Here is a 20894-nt window from a genome sequence, read left to right as displayed (position 1 = left end):
CTTTAAAAAAGTAAAAATAACCAATAGTAATCAATATACCTCTCGTTTTTTTCAGCTTCACACAGCTTCTCGTATATAGTTGGGTAGGCAGAGTTGGGTAGGTAAAGGTTTTGCCAAATTTTTGAGTGGCAGAACTCTACACCGCGTTTTGCCTTGTTACCAACAAAGAAATTAAAATATTAATAAATAATAATTCTTTTTCCGGAGTAGTTATCGAACCCACAACCGTCGCTTTTCCAGTCACACGCTTGTGCCCCAGCGCCACTACTGGCCTCATTTACTTTACTTTAATTATAAATGCAACAAAATAATAAATTTAAAACATTTAGGTACTACACCGGATGTTACTTATCTAAAAGGAATCCCATTACTTAATATTTAAATGCGGACGAGACTAGCAAGCACTTAATCTTATAAACGAACGTTCCAATTTTCCAGTCTAATGTACAGAAGTAATTTTCTGACTGCAATATTATTAAACAGAAGTGATGAAATCGATTTTCTTTAGAAATATATTTTTTTATTCATCTCTACTAAGCGCTGTATCGCGCATATTAAAAACCAAGGTAAGTGAAGAGATCCTAGAGTCAAGTCATTCCGTTCCTTAACTGTCTTTAATTAAAGAAATGTAAAAATAATTAAAGTATTTAGTGAAAAATAAAACCATAAAAATAATCAGTACAATAAAATTTATATTTAAAGTTATCTGTAAAGCTAAGCTCATTAGTTGTTTATTTAAAATATTAAATTAAATCTCTTTTTGACGTCGAATAAAAATATATTTACAAAGCGAACGAGCATATGGGAAAAGGACGACATCTAAATTATTTTGTAAGCTTATCCTCAACAACCTCGATTTTATTGCGTTGGAAGGAGCCAATTTAGCAGGTTTCAGTTTCAAACATTCGATTTGAGTGTCGTGTTCGAGATGAAACGATACAGGCTAACGAGGTGGTCCTGTTTTTATTTATGTGATAAATATTACTCTTGAGGCGATGAGATGATCTGAACGGAACTTGAATAAGTAATTAAGCTGGTTTTAGCTGTAACCATTGAAAATTCTTTATTGGAAATCAAATGTAAGGATAAGACATTATAATATAAAATTTGTATTTTTGTATTAAAAGTTATGAGATAATAGGTTTTGCAACAAAATATTAAGAGTCGTACTTTTATGATATTTATATGGATACAATCCAGATTACAGTAAGTACGGACTAACGTGAAAATATATTACCAATTTATATAAGTAAGAAATATATTACAAATATATTATCAATTATAGAGAACTAATAATAAGCTGAAACCTATAATCAAAATCTGCAAAATACAGTGAATGACCTTTCAAATATCGTAAATAGTACACAATATTATAAGAACAAAACTTATAAAAGTCAAACAATCAAAAGTTAAATCTGTTATATTTCCTGATTCTTAACAAAACTTTTGCTGGAAGACGTAGGTAATAGTAAAGAAAAGACAAAGGTCTGAAATTTTATCGGTTGCTCGTGTCCGACACGACATGCTTACCATGCTTTGTGCGCGGAAATCGAATCTTACCTCATCTCCGTAGTGTCGGATATGGAGCATTCTTTTGCGTATAATAATATATTGCCCTTTGTGAATTTCTGATGCTGTAGATAGTAATGTTTCATAACAGCGTTGATTGAACCAATTAAAATAAATAAATAACATTTTCTAAATCAGTGCAAGTAATCAACGCGAAAAGCTGTAGGTACTTAATAAATGCTTAAGTGCCTCGCAATGCAGAAACTATGAAATAGAAATAATAATATAGATAGATAATAAAATGATTTTTTAATATAATAAGCTTAGAATATTGACATTCAAATATAAAACTATGCTATTTATATGTGAACAAATGAAAAGTACAGTAGTAGTATACTACTATATAAATATATACTTAAATACCAAAATTTTGAAACATTGTGACATTATGATTTATTCATCTACTCCATTCACTTTGCCATTTTAGTTACGGCCAACGAAGATGAAGATATTTTGGAACGCAATAAACAAAGAACTATTATACCAAGATGAAGATAGAAAAATACAATCATGGTAAAATAAACCTTTTGAAAATGCGTGTCTTAACTTATATAACAACTAAGCTTATTAACCTAATTAGCTAACAGTTATAAAAGTTATATACGGAGCAAAAAATAAAGTAGTTGGAACTAGAAACTATTATAACTCGAGAGAGAATACTGCTTGAAATGGAACGGTTTCCGCGTTCGTCCGCTGTCAATTGAGTTGACGGCAACTTCCGAACTTATTGTTTTACCACGTTTTACCCTAAGATACCTACTATCTGATAACTCAGCTTTGTAAAGTATTTTACCATGTTAGAGATTATTTTCATTTATTTTTCAGCTTTACAGCATATCCCTCATACCACGGTAGGCAGAGGGAACCAAATGTTAAGACACTCTGTTCCCCATTTTCCACCAAATTTTCGAAGCATTGCGTGTTGAGTGGCGGAACTCAATGTGAAACTTTGTTACTTTCATTATTATTTTAGTTTAATTTATTATTGTTTTTATTATAAACAACTATAGGCAACTGGTTTTTATTTTTGGTAAATTAAAATATTTAACACATTAGTTGAAATACCAGCTTTATCAGTTACATAAGGAAACAAAAATATAATACAAACACTCACCGGAGTAAAAACCTATTATGAATAGGTATTCATAATTAAAGTTAAATATTCTATATGGTCCAGGTGGACCATAATAATAATTGGAATATTTATATTTGTCTTATTAAATCGGGACCAATTATATGATACTTGTTCTATTAGGTATAATAGATCCTATATCTTATAAAACAAAGACGCTTTTCGTGTCTGTCTGTTATTTCTAACTCTTCTTCTTCTAAACCACCCAACGGACTTTGATGCGGTCTTCACCATTAAGTCGAGTGTTTTTCGTAGAAGGTTTATATATAGTTTATTATTTGTACATTCTTATGTAAATTAACATAAATACGATAAATGTGTATAAAGTCCTACCCGTTGAGACACTTTCGCGCATGCGCTGCTCTAATGGTAAGTACTACATGAAAAAAATGTACTGGAGTATTGTTCCTCTTAATAAGATCTACAAAAAAGTCCGCAAGAGCATACTCGTATCTTTTAAGAGTAACGTGTAGTGATCATTTTTCTGTCTAAAAATAATAATTTCAATATATTTTTTATTGTGAGGGATGTTTTTCCATAATGGTATTAATCCTTATCCTTTAAAATACTTTATTAATTTTCTACGTTAAACGAAGATAAAATTTGCTTTTTACAATATTTCGAAATTGCGAATAGTTTTACAGAAAAACGCATTTAATTGTTGACACATCCCGCCGTTGACACATCAGCTGTATGTTACTCAAGTTTCACTTATCCCTTACTCTCAGCATATAAATAAGTATATTAGTTACGTTGGCCATTTAATGTAGACCAAAACTGTTTTTTACTGTTTTTCATTTTAATAAGTACTTTAGAAGTTGTTACAATATCAAAAAAATCCTTGCTGCGAAACGGCTCGCCACTCGCCACGCGTCCGCCGTGCCCGCTTGCCTTACACGCATCGGTGGTTCAGTGGTAGAATGCTCGCCTGCCACTCGGGCGGCGCGGGTTCGACTCCCGGCCCATGCATTCTATTTAATTTTCCTCACAGGCAGCCACGTCGTGCTTGCTTTTCATCAGGGACAGAATACCCCCTTCAGCATTAACCACAAGCTCGAAAAAAAAACCCGGCTGCCTCTAAAGCAACGAAGATTTAGTTAGATGCGTTTGCACGTATTGGATAATTGGAGTTGAATGTATTATTTAAGCGCGATATATTTGGTTTCATATTTTTTGTAGTAGTTATTAGTAGGTAGGTTTTTGTTTATAATTTCTTCCGTTTAAAAATAGTCATTTAACTATCTAAAAATAGTCATTTAAATATATTTTAATAAGTACTTGAAAAGATTAGTAGCACAGATTTAAAATTACGGTACCTACTAAGAAATCCTTGCTGTGTAAAACAATTGGAAAATCCTTATTGAAACTACGAAAATGCGGGTTGCATTAGTGTTTAATTAATTTTCACATTATCTTAAGTGCTTTGCAAACATACATTACATGAATAATCCAGTAGTTAAAGCGGGCGAAGCCGCAAGAGGGTCGCTAGTTATAGTATAAACTTTGCATATTAGACTAGGAAGAAATTGCTGTTCCTATTATTATTCGTTCATCGCATTAAATATGCTGAAACTGTAGAACAGCAGACGCGACGTAGGTGTTTTTATTTTTGTTAACCCGCAGTTAAACGCGGCGTTGGGTTCCGCCACTCAATATACAATGCTTGTCTCGATACTAGGTATTCTTTGCCTGTCTAGCTAGAAGCGGAATCAAAACAGCACATATTTTTTGCCAATATTGACTCGAAACGAAAACTGTAGTCCCAATGACATGTTTTATTAAAAACCACGTGACCCACATCAATCAACACATTTCAATTAGCCTTATTGGAAATTGGAAGTTCGCTATTAGGTATATTATATATATTATCATTACCTTTTTATCAATTCTCATATTTGTATTACATAACACATATATTGTATACGTATATTTTAATATTTATCATTTCAAAATTAACATAATCTAAATTTATAATTTCGTATGCCCAACTGATCCATAAGTAATTCCCCGCTCTAAAAAAACATAATGCAGCGTTGAGTTCCGCTACCCAACACACAATGTTTCGAATTCCAAAGTGGAGTGTTATAAAATTTGTGGAAATTCGTGTTATATATTTTAGTGATTATACGGAAAAAATATGAAATGTTGCTTAAAAAATAACTATATAAATATAAAATAGTAGAAATATATGATTTTACAGCTTACACTCTTTTAGTGATAAGAGTCCAATTTCGCTGTGCAAAGATATAAACCTATGTGTACTATTTGTTAGCAGAATAATACCTAGATCTTACAAAGTAAGCATTTTTGCCAACAGCCATTAGTTCGTGGAAACATTTTTTATAGTAATTTGAATGTAATTTAAATCTTTTTTATTATATTTATATTAATTATATAAACAGATACTTTAATTACATAGAAAAAAATATATTTAAAAAACAGTTTAACAAAACCAAAAACCGGTTAGGTGCCAGTCGGACTCGCCTACCAAGGCTTCCTTAATGTTTTGTTTCGTGTCATTGGCGCATAAATGGTCTCATGTTTTTATTGCGTAAGTACTTACGTTTAGAAGCTTTATTTTTTTTATGCTTCAATTGATTATTGACCTGAATATTTGTCACTAGTTTTAGCTTGATACCTTCGTAAAGAAAGTGATCCTATAAGCGTTCTGTTTTTACCTTTTGAGGTACGAAACCCTAAAAATAATAGTTTCTTCAAAAAAGAACACAATAAACAACTTAATCCCAGTATTCGACACGCAGGCTCTAATTTAGTTGGTTAGTGGAAAACGATGTGACTTGTCACTACCAGCCTGCTATATACGGAATAGAGCGTAAAGCTGAAAAAATGTCACAAAAAATGTACTTTCTTTAATATATTGCTATATTTTTGAACATAATTGATATATAACATGTAAGTTTAGTTTTCAATACGTAAGTTTTAAAAGTAGGTTTTGAAAATAAGCTACCACTGGACTGTTTGTAAGTAACTTTATAGAGGCAATAACGAAGTTGTACTGCCACACTCTTTCGGGGACATGCTCAATTGATATATAAGTATTTGTTGTATTATGCAGTTATTCGAACATCATTATGATCGAAATGCAAAACACTATATATTTACTACTAAATACTCTTAATAACTCCTCAATTACACCGTTTTTATTTTAACTCTGCATCTATCCAGCATATGATAGCAGGGTAGACAGAAGAAACATGTGCTAAAATACTCCGTTTCCCACTTTCCGAAGAGTTTTCGAGGCATTGCGTGTTGAGTGGCGGAACTCAACGACGCGCTTTGTTGAGTTACCAGAGCGAGAAAAATAAAAATATTAAATAATTAATTTAGGTGAAAAGTAATTGAACCCACAATCGTCACGTTTACAGTCACACGCTGTGCCACTGCGCCAAGAGCCACGTCGTCCCCTCTCAATAATAATTAATAACAGCCCGCATACACCAGAGAAGGCAATGTGAACCTAGTATTGAGCATTTTTTGTACTCGGAAGTGACGAAAGTCAACCATGCCGGTTGAGCTTGTCACCAGAGCAAAGGAATAAAAATAAATAATTCTCGCAAGCGGAGATCGAACCCACGACCAATGTTCTTACAGTCAGATACTGTCCCACTGTGTAACGACGGCGCATAATAATGTCAACTGTAATTATAGTACAGAAGTTTAATTATTATTTTAACTAAACACATAGCGGCATAGTAAGTATTTATCTGATGCACGCCATGTTTGCGTTAAGCCCCACTGGAATGATAATGCATTATTTAAAGTATCTACAGGTAGCTTCAGTTGTATGGTTGGACAAAGTGGGGACCTAGTTTTCGTACACGCAGTATTTATAAGTTAAAAGGAATCATAAGTCACTACGTTGTGTTTTAATTTTTTTTAATGTCAAGACACTCCGTCGCTTGTATACCACTGGACTTCAAGGTAATAATTTGATCCCTAAGTGCGTATCGAACCCACAACCATCGCGTTTGGAGTCAGACGCTGTCCATTGCGCCACGATAACCCCGAATTAATATACGGTATACCGAATACATAAAAAAGTCTAATCTTGTGAGTTCGATTCCCACTCTAGGAAATTGAAATATTTAACACCTTATAAAGAGGCAAAGCCTGGCGTTGTGTTTCGCCACTCAACACGCAATGCCTCCAGAGTTTAGCGGAAAGTAGAGACCTGAGTGTCTTAAAACTTCAGGTTCCCTGCCAGGTATCCTGCTATTTGCGGGATAAAACGTGAAGCTAAAAAAAAATAGGTATATAAGGATTTTATTCTTACTAATGAACCAAGCTTAGCTGGCGTGCAACCTTTTTGACCGCATGACAAACTGAACGCTTAAATAAAAGAGATTTTTCTACCTGAGTCGCTAAAAAACTTGGGTCATGTGACTTTTGACACTTGTGAGCACAAAAAAACGTCAAAGTATTTTTTTTATAATTCGAATTTGTCTCTTAAATTATTTTCACATGGAAAAATATTTCTACCTGTTATATAAATATATTCACAAAACTCGCTAAAACTCTTGGTAAATTATAAAAAATAAAGTTATTTATAAAGATTTAAAAGTTATATTATAATGTGTATTTGAAAAACAAACAAGCCGAAAATTGATTAGAAACATTAATTAATTTTATTAGTATATTATCATAATTTATTTTCAAAATCAATATATAGAAAATAGTGAAACATACACACAACTATTAAAACTGATACACGAAACAACAATGAACAGTAATTGAATTCCGAAGCAATCTTAGTCGGTCCGTACAACCGGATTACTATGCCTATCTCCGTGTTGTGCGGAACCCTCCTCTCCTCTCCTCTACGCTCGGTGCATCACGCACGTGTTGTCGGATTAATTGAATGCTTGAACCCGCCGCCTCCGCCTCCGCCCGCATCTCTACATAAACCTATACAAATTACTTATACAGTCCTTTAATTCATAAACTCTATAAAGTTAATATATTTATTATAGCTTACTAGTTTTTTTTTGTTAAATATTTCTTTAAAAGTATTTTTCACGGCACGCCTGGGCGCGGGTCGCAGGGCGCGGGCGGGATCAGAGACGGGCGCGGGGCGGGGCGGGTCGTGCGGCCTCTCGCGCTTAGTACAGCGCTCAGCAGGAGTGTCGGACGCTCGGCTTTACAGTCGCCGACTTTAATATTCTTCGTTTATTTTCTTTTCTATTCGTTTCATTTATCCCACAAAAGTTATCGGGAAGTTTCGCAGGTCCAGTGAGTTGTTCGTGTCACCCCCTATAGTGAGACTTGTGTTATTTTGACAGTGTCACGTGGAATTGAATTGTTGCCGGTTCCGGAGTTTACAAGTGTTTATAACCACATACGACCTTCGTCCGCCACAGGTAGAGCCGGCGTGTCGTCCCAAAAGTGCGCTAACTTTGTTAGAATTAACAAATAATATTGTATTCGCCTTCGGAGCCGAGTTAAGTGATCAACAGGCGATAAAAGTGAACGCAGACGTATAAAAAGTTTGCACGAATAGGCTCTTATAGGAATCCGCTCGGAACTTTGGAAGTACGTGTGGTGTTTTGTTTGTAACTTGCAACATAACCTTGTTCAAAATACGCGCGTGTTTCGTGGGCATGCGCAGTAGGGTCCGTTAAAGTTATTAATAAGTGGCTCCTAATATTATAAACAAACGTGTGTCCTGTGATTCAGTGCCGGCTCTTCGTGAGTTCCAATGCGCAGTGCTCCAGTGTATTCCCAGTTTCTTTAGCTGTCGTTCTCCAGTACGATTTCTGGATATTTTGGATTTCGTTTGAAAGTAACGTTCTCCAGTGGATTTTCGGTGTTTACCTGCGCGCGCAACATTCTTCTTACAAGGTAAGATAATAATAACAACTTATGATTTCAGCATGAAGATATTATTTTAATTATAAATAATATAGAGTTTATATTTTTTGTTCAAATTATTTAGAGTTATTATTACACTTTTTTGTTAGTAACGAGTCACTTAGACTTTGTATCTGACTATTGCATGACGTCATTATAACGTTTAACATTCCACGATTTAGCTTCTTCCTCGCACACTTAAATTATTCAAAAAATATTTTTATTTCAATGGTCTAAGGTTTATATAATTTTAAGCTTCATACATGTACATCTAATGTTTAGAATTTCAACAACTACATTTAATATTCTGCGTGGTTTTATAAATCGTAAATGAAGGACTATTTTTGTCTATTGCTTCTTTTAATTAAGAGTTTTAATAACTGTAGGCTCAACGTACGTACTTCGCCGAGGTAAAGGACCTAGTTTCTATTGTTTCATTCATTCTGCGTTCAACCACAATACCTATATACATATATATGAGCAACCTACTATTTAACAACACACGCGGTTTTGCGTGATGAGATTTTAATTTTTGTCAAATATGTACATACATTATTGTGTTTTAAAACATGAAATACGCGACTATTTTTTAAAGAAACTTTGAATAAATGGTAAATTCAATAAGTGCTAAATAACATTAACCTTGAACCGATAAAAATCAAACTCACATACGAAGTAAATCCGGTGCTGTCTACTAATTTTATTATTCTGGTCAACGAAGCGGCGAAGGTACGGTCACTCACATCGTGCCTAACTAATTCAATTGTTTGCATTTTTGTACCTTAATTGTTGTTAATAGAGTTTAATTTCGTGTGATTTTGAATAGTAATTGTTTCTTAGGATTGGTCTAACATGTATACATGCACTATTGAAGTAATGATAAAATGTGGTGTTAATTGCGACATTGGCAGTGTAGATTGGCGAAATGACTAAAAACGAAGGCTTTTTTATTTTTTGATTTTACCTTAAGCTTCTTTTCCTGCTGTGAGTAAAATATGACCTTAAGCCAAAATTTGACATCCTTTACATTTTATCTCGCTACTCATATGGGTCTGGATATTAGTTCAATTTACCATAGAGCTTGTCCGAGAGTAAGATAAGAGCCAACAAAAATAAGACAATATTTCTATTCTTGAATAACATATAGTTTTGATTGTATTTAGATATATTGAGTACATTATTTGTTAACGTAAACATATAGATTTTTTCATCCACTCATTTTCACTATATTTTGCGGGGTAAAAGATATGCACAGTTATTCTGTTTATATATAGATTTATAAATGAAAACGGCATCTCAAGATCGTTCTCAGAGTTGAGAGCGGCGTTATAGATAAGGGCCTTAGGAGGAGGTCCTCCTTCTCCTGTGTGAAGTAAGGATATAATGGTATATAATTTTGAGGTCTGTCTTTTAAATTTGATCCATACTAAAAACATTTTGCAAGATTCAATGATAATTGTGAATCGGAACTCGACACCTGTAAATATTTGTATAAATAAATAGAGATAATAATTAGATATATAATATAATGTAGATATTTAAATCTTGTATACACATACAATATTTACAATAACTATTGCATTGCATTACACGAACAACACAATACTCGTAGTATATTTAAAGATAAAATAATTATGACATGTGTTAAACCGATTTCGACAATGTTATTGTTTTAAAACCTCACACCATTATTATGGAGCTGATTAATTAATTTAAACTCACGCTTACCATTAAAACCTATTAGCGCTCCCAAGCTTTTATTGGTCCGTAAATAGTTTTTAAAATGGAAGAGTATTTTTAAAAGGGTTCTTTTTACTGTCAGTTTAATTAGATCCAGCTTAAATAAACTTTGCGAAGCTTTTTTATAAAAGGTGCTTAATACTTATAGGTATATTCAATATTGTATTATATCGTTGTTTTATGATATTCTGTACGAGTGTATCTGGTATATTATTTTATAATAAAAACATTGAAAGTTTTAATTGTTCATGAAATATAGCTTCATTCAATAAAAAACACAGTAATGTGGTGCATGTGATATAAAAGCGTATTTTATATTAATGAATTCTTCAACATAGAGGTGCTTCAGCTTATTATTTACTAGCATTTACAGCTTCGCTTTTCTTGCTTAATAAATAGGCTATACAACACAAAAATTACAGTTTTATTTGAACTAGTACTTCCTGAGATGAGAGCGATCGACTGAACAAACTCGTCAGTTTTATAATATTTCTATTTTTATATAGATGAGGCGCAACCTACGCATTCCTTATTACATTTTATTTTATAAAATTTAATAATATTTAATGATATGGAAAAAAATATAACGATTTCCTTTGGTATATTATTCACAAAATATATATTACACTGTTATTATTCCATAAGAGTCTCAAACTCTTACGATTCTTAATATCATTGAACAAGCAAGAAAAAGATGACAAACAAGTTTCAACGAAACTTGTATAACTACATTATTTTACCCAATTATAATAAATATTTATAGAATTTAAAATATTGTGAAATATACTAGGCTAAATAAAACTTAGTTTAAAGTTTTAGTTTCATATTTGAAATTGAAGTTTTTGTATAAGATATGTTCCTTGTTCCTCAAATTTGATAGAGAATAAAATAAAAAAAACATGACCTTAATATTGCAATGCTGCCTTGATTTAAAAATATTTCCTAATAGTTATGTATAAATATTTATTCTAGTTAACATAAAAAAAATACTTAGTTTAGTACTTTTTAAAGGAGTTATTCTATATTAAATAATTTACAGCCACGAGGTACACTCAACGCATGGAAGGATAGAGAACAACAGGGCCGACTGTACCGCTATTAAATTTCAAGTGACCCAGCCTCGCGCGCATATGCAATGAATGGCTACGTCAAAAACAGGAAGTTATTTTTCAGAGCTTTGAAGCTCGTCACTTAATCGAAAACGTAAATTTCTTCGGGCTATTTCGCTGAAAATGAAGTTTAAACCACTCTTAACCTTTAGTTCAATGCATCTCTCGCTCTAAAAACGGGCTAGGTAGAGTAAACCTAGTATTTAAACGCACCGTTCTCAAGTTTAAGCCGTCGTAGTGCCGCAGTGGGGCAGTGGGTTAGATTCTCACTTTTCTCCGCACCGTTAGACAACACGTGGCGTTGCGTAGGGAACCCTGTTATGCAGGAAGAAAACGAAACTGTTAGTAAAGGGTGGCAAAACTCATTGCCGTATTGAACAAATAAATATAAATTATAAAATAAATGATAAATAAAAACGACTATGCAAAATCATCATGTTTCACTGAATATGTTTACTCATTTAGAAATAAGAACGGCGCAGTATTAAAAGTTGTTTTGTTTGAATTGCTGGCTTTTATATTTTTATTTATAAAGAGACAAAAGTAAAGTTAATATTTAAACGGTTAATAGACAGACATACAATGACGTTACTCACCTTTTATTCTTGATTTTTCCGTAATGGATATTTAATTGATATTATAAACTATGCTCAAAGCGTGATGAATAATAATGTTATTTATTTATTTATTTTAATTGCAAATATTTTATATATAATTTATTATATACATACACGTAACGTTAATAATCATTATAAATAATTTTTCATCGAGAAATTAAATCTTGAATAAAAAAAATATTGTTTGGTATTTTTTGTATTCAGCAACAAAGTACAAAGCAACAGTTGTAGGTTCAATTCCCACTAGGAGGAATAAATAATTTTTTTTTTTTGGTAACAGGACAAAGTAATAAGACGCGGTGTTGAATTGCGCCACTCGCGTCGCGGAAATTGGGAAACAGTGTTTAGCACTAGGTTCTGCTTCTGCTTTATACGACATAAAGTACAACGTAAAGCTAAAAAATATTATTTCCATAGACAATTCCACTACCGACATGAATGACTAAACATATTTGCGATGAAAAATATACGTTCACCGGCGAGGTCGAATGTCATGGATTTTGTAAGTCTCAGCCATTTAACATTACCCATCGATAAATAAGCGTATTTGATCATTAATTTAAGCAAGCGATTATTGCGCGTATGAATCTAAGGAAGTTCTAGAAGAAATATTAAAAAAATATATATATTAATTTAATTGCATTTTATGTGTACTATAATAAAAGCAATATTTACTTATAGTGAACGTCATATAGTCTTGTGAGATCATCCACCGGTTTTAACTTCAAACACGCATTAAAAATAAACTTAAAATTTATAACAGCAACATAAAGAGCAATAAAAATAGTATTTTTGATTGGATATAGCAACCGGATCTGGGCTCGCCTCGCGATTCCCGGCGGCACAGACAGACAGATTATATATAGGTATATACCTATTTCTTATGTCATCGATTAATTTGCATTTCGGTACTCAATATTTGAATTGAACCGTGATCTACGAACATGATTTCATCTAACAAACATCTGTTAGATAGCAGAAGGTCATAGAATTTATTGCTTATCTGTAAATGGATGGTATTATTATTTTGTATGTTTAAGTATTCACATATACACATTTTTATTATGCATTCTTCCTCTTATGGCTTATTGCATGTAGTCTTGTATTTAAAAAGATTTTTTATATTGTGCTAGAGTAGTAGAGGAACATACGGAACCTAGTGTCAAGATACCTCGTTCTCCGCTTTCCGCGAGGTTTCGAGACATTGTGTGAGTGATGAAACTCAATGCCAAATTAATCTTACCCAAGCAAGGTAATAAAACAATTGATTCGTGATCGAATATACAACCATCGCGTAAACAGCCACATGTTGTGCCACTGTTTTGCAAAATACTTTAAAATATACGGAAAAAAAATAATTGTCTATATTCTATTTTAGAAATAGTTGCTAAGCGAAAATAAATTAATTATAAATTGACATGTGCGATTTATTAACTAACCGGCAAAATAAATATTCATATTAATGAAATTCTTGAATAATCACCGTGGAATTGAAAATCACATACAGGAAGTAACAATGTAACTACTACATAAATTTTGAATAATACCGTCAAGGTTAGCGGCCTTGGTTATAGAACAGTGTATAAATGCGCCTTAAACTATAAATATAAAAAATAATGCGTTTGAATTGATAATATTAGAAAATATTCCCCTCTTTTAATGATGCGGGCGCTGCAGCGCTGGCTCTGGCAGACCGTTCGTATCCGTAGTTGACAGTCACGGGCCACGGCAAATATCAAAATTGTAAGAGGGAAGCGATCCATGCCTAGTTAACTTCAATCGTGCAGCGGCGGGGAGGCCGAACAGTAATTAATTACCGCTGTCACAGACAAGCGGCTAGGTAAGTCTAAGCAAAAGTAGATTTATATAGGTCGTCCCCGACAATTTGTCCAAACTTCGCCAAAGAACCGATTGGTTCGGAAAAGTGTTCAAGACAAACACTTGTAGATACTTAAGCGAGATCAGATAACTTTTCTCTCCCTGGAAATGTTTAGTGACTCGTTTTATCCTTAGATATACTTATATGTATGTATGTATGTATGTTTAATTTGCATAAAACATTTTAATATAAAGTTTTCAGGCACAGTATTGTCAGCCGATAATGGTGTACGATACAGTACAATAGAACAGAACTGCACGAGGATGAAGTTGCAAAAGTGTGCAACTGAATTCTGCAAACTAGAGTAGATACGAGTACGTCTCCAGCGAGTCGTACGTAATGCGCTCGATAATATATTCAGATCGCATTTATTCGCAGAGCCGTAGCCGACGAAACAAGGTTTTGTTAGTACAGCCGTGAGACAATCCCCGTAGGCTACACTTTGACACGGCTTTAAGCAAAGAATACGGCCAACCTTGAGGTAGACACTGAGAAAACACTTGCCAGACCAGCAACCATTCACGCACGCTTCATTGTCCGAGACGTTAAGGCTCGACTCATCTACGTTATTTGCCTAAACGAATTTGCCCAATAACTTATACCGATAGTTATTCATAAAAATTGCCACCATTTTATTTAAATACTTGTCACGGCTGCAGAGTTTTTGACGGTGTAAGTTTTGAAGTAGCACTTGTCCCGTTTAAACTAAGTAATTCAGAAGAAGTCGTCGTAAAGTTTTATTGAAAATTTAAAATTCTAAGCGCTTCGCTGGTTCCGCAGACAGAAGAACGTGAAGAAATGAAATTTCTCCTCGTATTGTATCTGATCTAATAATACCCGATATGTTATAGATTGCCTATCATGCCAACATTTTTATTATACTCAAGTGGAAGTTATTTGTCTTGCGTTTCGATTCTCTTATACCTGGCCTTAAATTTATTGTTAGAATTGTCGAGGTATATTTTCAGTTTATTAAGCGCATGTATGGGTCTCAAGTTTCGGATTGTTTAAATAGGATCGGCGTCGTTAAGGAGGTTAACTCCGTAATTAGTGCGCTGTAGAATATAATCCTTGCTTGTTTGTTGTAATAAGATCAACACTGGTTTGTACTCTGATAAGAGAATATTACTCGTTATACACATATCACAACAATGCCCATCACATGTATGGATTGATGCGCGATTAAAATTATTGTACACCTATTATGGAGAAAAATGTTAAATAATATGCATATGCATGTGCCTTATTTTTTATATAGGTAATTCTCATACCGCTATAACGATTATATTCTACACTAATATTTTATAAGCAACGAGTTTGTTTGCTTGATGTACTAATCTCAGGAAAGTCAAAGAGGGTTCGAATTGAAAAAATCTTTTGCATGTCGGTATAACCCTTCATACCTCTCATAGTTACCTCATATAACAAATATACAAGTCTATTTTAAAACGCTAAATAATGAAATAATTCAAATCACACATTTATTAAATTATGTTACGGAATTAACTGAAAACTATCTCAATATGCCAGTGACATGGTTCCTATCCTATATAATTCAAAGTTATAATTAGGAGAATGAGTGCCGATTACGGGTTCGCGCCTCACCCGTCCGTAGCGGAGGCTGACGTAAATTAGTTATCAACTACATAAGTGATACTTCCATCACTATCGGATCAATCTTCTAACGTATTTATTGTATTTATCTAAAATTAGTTAGTAGGGTTGATAAAAATCACTATTTTATAATTATTTGTGTAAATCGTCATTGAAACTTGGATGTTTGGATTTGTGTTTTTGTCGTCCGTAATATTTACTTGTAATTTATACTAATATTTCCATGAATACGTGACGTGTACCGATTTCTTCTATAATGTTATTTTCCATCATGACTTAAGAGTTATTTTTTATTTCATAATAAATTTAAAAAGACAAAATAGAAATTGACGAAATAGACAAAACTGATGGATATTCTCTGATGAAACTACTGGATTTACTGACGAGAGTGCACCTATACTCTATGCACTAAGACAAAATAAAAACTATAATTTGTCATTACTTGTGTAGACAAGCGATGATGCGGGTGACGACTAGTATAATATAAAAAAAAAGATAGTTTAAATAACAAAAACGTACTAAAAGTGTCATCGGCTAAAGACGACTTCTTTACTCATACACTAAAATTAGAATTAATTTCGTTCCGGATCAAATTGCCGTCTCTGATAGTGGACAGCCGCAAGAATATTGTCTAAAGTATTGGATTCTTTCCAACAATCGATTATTTTCACCACAGGATGTTGTAATGAATTTTATGTTGTTGACATTAATGTTATTTAAATTTTTATATGTCCGGCTAAGTTAACATGTTCCATTTAGAAGAACTAGATATTTTATTAATATAATTTATACTAGCTAGATATTATACTTTTTTACGGTATATAATATAGTGATAATAGGTATATTATCGTAGGTTGTATGGATAGGTTATATGGTACTATACTTTCAAACTGTTGCGTATGCGCATTGCTTTATTTTTTCGTTTTTTTATTTTTTGTAATGTCTAATGCGTTTATTAATAACATAAAATAATATAATAAACTCTAATAGACCTTTTCTTTCTCCATATGGTAGTTTCATCTTAAAATTATAAAATTGGAAATGCGACTATATTATAATGCGAATATATTATACACATGATTTTTTTCACCCTCAAATTTAAATTACTAAGACTGCATATGGCTTAGTTTTTATTTTCTTGCTAAATTTAAATTCTTCTTATCATGCGGTATTCATATATCACTTATGTGGCACCTGTCAACGTATCAAAGATAAGTTTTGACAACTTTATCTAATACATTTCGACAAGTTTGTGCCGTTTGACAATTGAACATCGGTTATCAGACCTTTTATTCTGAATTCTCTGAGAACTTTAAAAATTGGCCTAAATTATTTGCACATCTAAACAAACTCAACCTTATGACCACTTTGTAAAATTGGTTAATCGGTAAAATGTAGAGAACGATGCCAACGACTCATTTATCACGGAATCTCTATAAAATGATTATAAACTACTTAACATTATCGAGCTTTAATTTTTATTTACTTAAAAGTCAGTGTCTTGATAGATAAGAATGAGGCATTAAAAGTTATTTACCACCTTTTGCTCTTTTGTTTTTTGCTCTTTTCAATTAACTCTAGGCACGTATACAAACAAATATAACAAAAGTACCTAGTTATAACTTATATTCCACAAAACATTGATAGAAAAAAAAAATCTAAATTACTTAAAAATTTCTTTTAATTAATAAGTGATAACATTCTGGTTTTCTTAGAGAAATTGAAATTATTTTTGATTCTTTTTAATATGTAAGCGAAATGTTTATTTTCCTTCTGCGTGAACGCCTAATATCGGAAAATGCCGGAGGAAAACTGCCGATAAAATAAACTCTTAGTCTAACAGTCTACTCATATATATTTATATATATAGGTACATTTGACCCAATACTATGATAAAAATATATCACGAGTCTATTCAGAAGTGACCTTTAACATTTATTGTTGGTTTCTAGCAAATTGATCTGGAGTACTCGTATTCCAGTATTTTTTATTGGTTAAGGTCGAATTGGCTCTTTCAACATCTTTGATTATTGTTAATACAAGATTGAGTTCTGTATTTTAAAAATCTGTTACCTGTATTTTATGTGTTATCTAGGAGAGTAAAAGTTTAAAATTTAGTCCAAAAAATGTTACGCTGCTATCTTGAAATAATTTTGGCCGTCGTCGTTTAGCAGAAATTTACTATACTTATTTTAAAAGAAAATAATTAATTACTTATCTTCATGTGAGATTTGAACTTGCTATTTCGACATATACATAGAATTAAAAAATCTTAATTAATGAACAATTGTATTAAATTTTACACTCACTAGTTATATAAAAATATTCAGTATTTTAAATATTAAAACACAATTATAATATTTAATAGATAGGTTATATAAACGTGTATTATAAGTTATGATATCGTTATGATCAGCCTTGTTAATGAACGGTGCCATGACTGCGGACGAGGTCACGTCTCACGATTCATTGCTCTATGATTCCTTCATTCGGCTTATTTTATATATTATCAAGGGAAGCCTTTAATTATACCTTCTGATATTTAATCGTTAAATCGAAGATTTGTTTTACGTTTTATGGCATGATAGGCCGATAGATATACAGTGAGAGAGAGAAAAAGAGGAGAGTGAAATTATAGAATACCTCTTTTTTGGTTATTTTGTTTTACGTCGCCATGAAGTGTGCTTTTAATCAAGGTTACCACATAAACTCCAGATATCCCGTAGGAATTTCTGGAAATCCTATCTTAGAACCTACAATCTACTTGTCAAATTTTGATTTGTACAATAAAGGTATAAAAATTCGAGATCGACATTCTTCCCATCTTGTGTGTTTTGTTAGTATCGAAGGTCTAGAAAGCGAACAATCCACGGACAAATTATTATTATTAGTACCTATAATTTATTTTATATTCAATACATTGTCTACTCATAAATAAAATTTTCCACATTACGAGTATGCTTAAGTAACTGATAGAAGCAATTATTGGTTGCGTGCAAATAATTCGCAGTGCGGGTTAGGTAAGCGATTAAAATGACTTCCGTGTCTTGATGATGCGACTGTTTGTTGAGGTGATGTCATTGTTGTATTATTCGGGAACCAGGTTCCAACGAGTTATGAGAGTATAATAATACAACCTATAATGATTCATAACCGGCAAAGCAGTTTCTATAAACATTTTATTATTCCTATATTTATTGATTGTCAATAAATTATACAAAGTTAACAAAGTTTTCCTTCTCTGTTCTTATCAAATTTAAATATCTTATTAGGGTTGATAAAATTCAACTACCCAAGTTTGTGAATGAATTGAAATTTTAAGCACAGTTCATAATAAAATTACTTATTATCTTCTATCAAAATTCGACCGTGACTTAAGCAGTTTTATGGGAATTGCTATCCCATTTACTCGGAGCGAGAAAGTTTGGTGGGGTATTTGTACGGAATGTTCCAAAATAGGGAACCGACATCATACTACTGGGAACTAAGATGTTAAATTCTTGTTACGACCACCTACTGAGCTTTTACTCACTTTCTAAATAGATACGAATTGCCGAATGAATTGCTTTTCGGAATTAGCCCTCTTTCAATGTCAATGTTAGAATTTTACTTATTTTTTGGTATTAACACACATATTATGTTGAGAAAATTGGACTTCTTCACTAACATTGGATATGTCATTTGTATTTGGCTTTTTGATGTACTTATAATATACGCAGAGTTGTATTTTAAACGTCCTTAATATTTCTATCTTTTCCCTTAATATATTTTTCCAGCTTTGCACAGCATCCCGCAGATAGCAGTGCGGGCAGAGGGAACCTGTTGTTAGGACACTTCGATCCCCACTTCTGTAGACATTGTTGCGGAACTCAGCGGCGCGCTTAGCCTCAGCACCAGAGCGAGGAAATGAAATTCAAGAGAGAATCGAATCCATAACCTGTCGCGTTTACAATCACACGGCTGGCTGCTTCTGTATGAATAAATAAAAATACCTAATTACTTTTAGTAAAAATATACCTACAGCTAAAGCTATATAAAATGACAATATTTCATTAGATGAGCTAATAAGATTAGTGCGCTACGTTCCGAACGTACTATTTTACATTTTAAAATGTGTTAAAAATCTTCATTGAAATATCTTTTTTAAAAATATTTTTTGTTGCCTCGATTCACGTAGCGTCGGAACAATTAGCCTAAATAAATTATAATAAGCTTTGCCGTTCACCAAGATTATTTGTAATTAAGCAACTGTTTTAAATCCCAGAAATTATTATGCTATTTGCTTCTAATGTATTTTGGAGCGGATTTAGTGATGATTATTTATTACATAGAGATATTCAGCCTCTAAACCTTAAAATAGTTTAAACTAAAGCCGCCAATGCCTTCTTCATCTATTTTTTTTGTCTTCTTCAAAACCACACAATGAGTCTCGGCATCTTGCGGTTAGAATGTGCAGCTTATTCAAAAGTCGGCCGAACGGACTGCAGTTTTTTATTTTATAACATTCATAAAATAGGGGTTACTATAACGTACCATTTATTTTGAAAATTACTATAAAACCCGCATTAGTGGTTTCCTCACATGCAGAACGGCCCAACACATCCATCTGTAAGGTACCCGCAAGACATCTGCCCTACCTTGCGTGGACTAAATAAATTTATTGCTCAACGTCACTGGACTTAGCACATCTTACCAGAAGCTTTGTTAGATGAAACCACCGATTTAAAATAACCTTTTATAAATGAACTGGGTTGACAGTAACAGGTAATGTGAAAGAAAACTTTGTATATAATAGGAATTTAAATAGAAATAGACTCTTTTACAATTGTTTACAAGTCATTAATTTAAACTTAGCAAAGGTGTTTTTTATTTATGTAAGAGGTCACTTAGTGAACCACGATAGGCCGTTCCCTATTTTTCAATACATTGCGTGTTGAATGGTGGAGCTCAACGCTGCGCTCTGGTTTATACGAGATACAGCATGAACCTAAAATTAACAAAAACAAAGCATTATATGTTTTGAACCCACTTTCTCATTTTTTGTATATATTTAAATAACCGTTGTGATCATATAATTCATACACATAAGCCGGTATATATTAGAAATGTATAGTCACAAGAAAAACTATATCTTTAGAATAGGAATTGAAATCGAACACTACTCCAATACGACCTCTACATGTCCGGTCGCTAATTACCTACTAATACGTAACTTAGTAATACGATATGTTAAAAGACAATATTCATTTTTAATATAGGCACTTTTCCATTTCTTCATAGAAAAGATTTTACGAATGCTAACATTGTTGAAATGCGATATGCTTAACTTACAAGAATTAGGGCGTACCTATCGGATTATAGACCTA

At 32.6% G+C, this 20894-nt stretch overlaps 1 protein-coding gene across 7 annotated transcripts in view; it reads left to right on the top strand.

Moving 5' to 3' along the window:
• Nucleotides 1–7820: 7820 nt before the first annotated feature.
• Nucleotides 7821–20894, top strand: part of heph (polypyrimidine tract-binding protein 1 heph) — a 316994-nt gene continuing 303920 nt past the window's right edge. For all 7 annotated transcript variants that reach the window (XM_085196828.1, XM_085196823.1, XM_085196830.1 and 4 more), the window contains exon 1: nt 7821–8560. The gene's annotated coding sequence lies outside the window, so the exon portion shown is untranslated. The remainder of the gene's footprint in view (nt 8561–20894) is intronic.

This window comes from Heliconius melpomene, chromosome 13 (assembly GCF_056956725.1).
Source record: "Heliconius melpomene rosina isolate 202511_hmr_F chromosome 13, ASM5695672v1, whole genome shotgun sequence".
In the NCBI taxonomy this organism is placed as follows: domain Eukaryota; kingdom Metazoa; phylum Arthropoda; class Insecta; order Lepidoptera; family Nymphalidae; genus Heliconius; species Heliconius melpomene.
The sequence above is the reverse complement of the archived record's forward strand: the minus strand, read 5'-3'. Positions and strand labels throughout refer to the sequence as shown.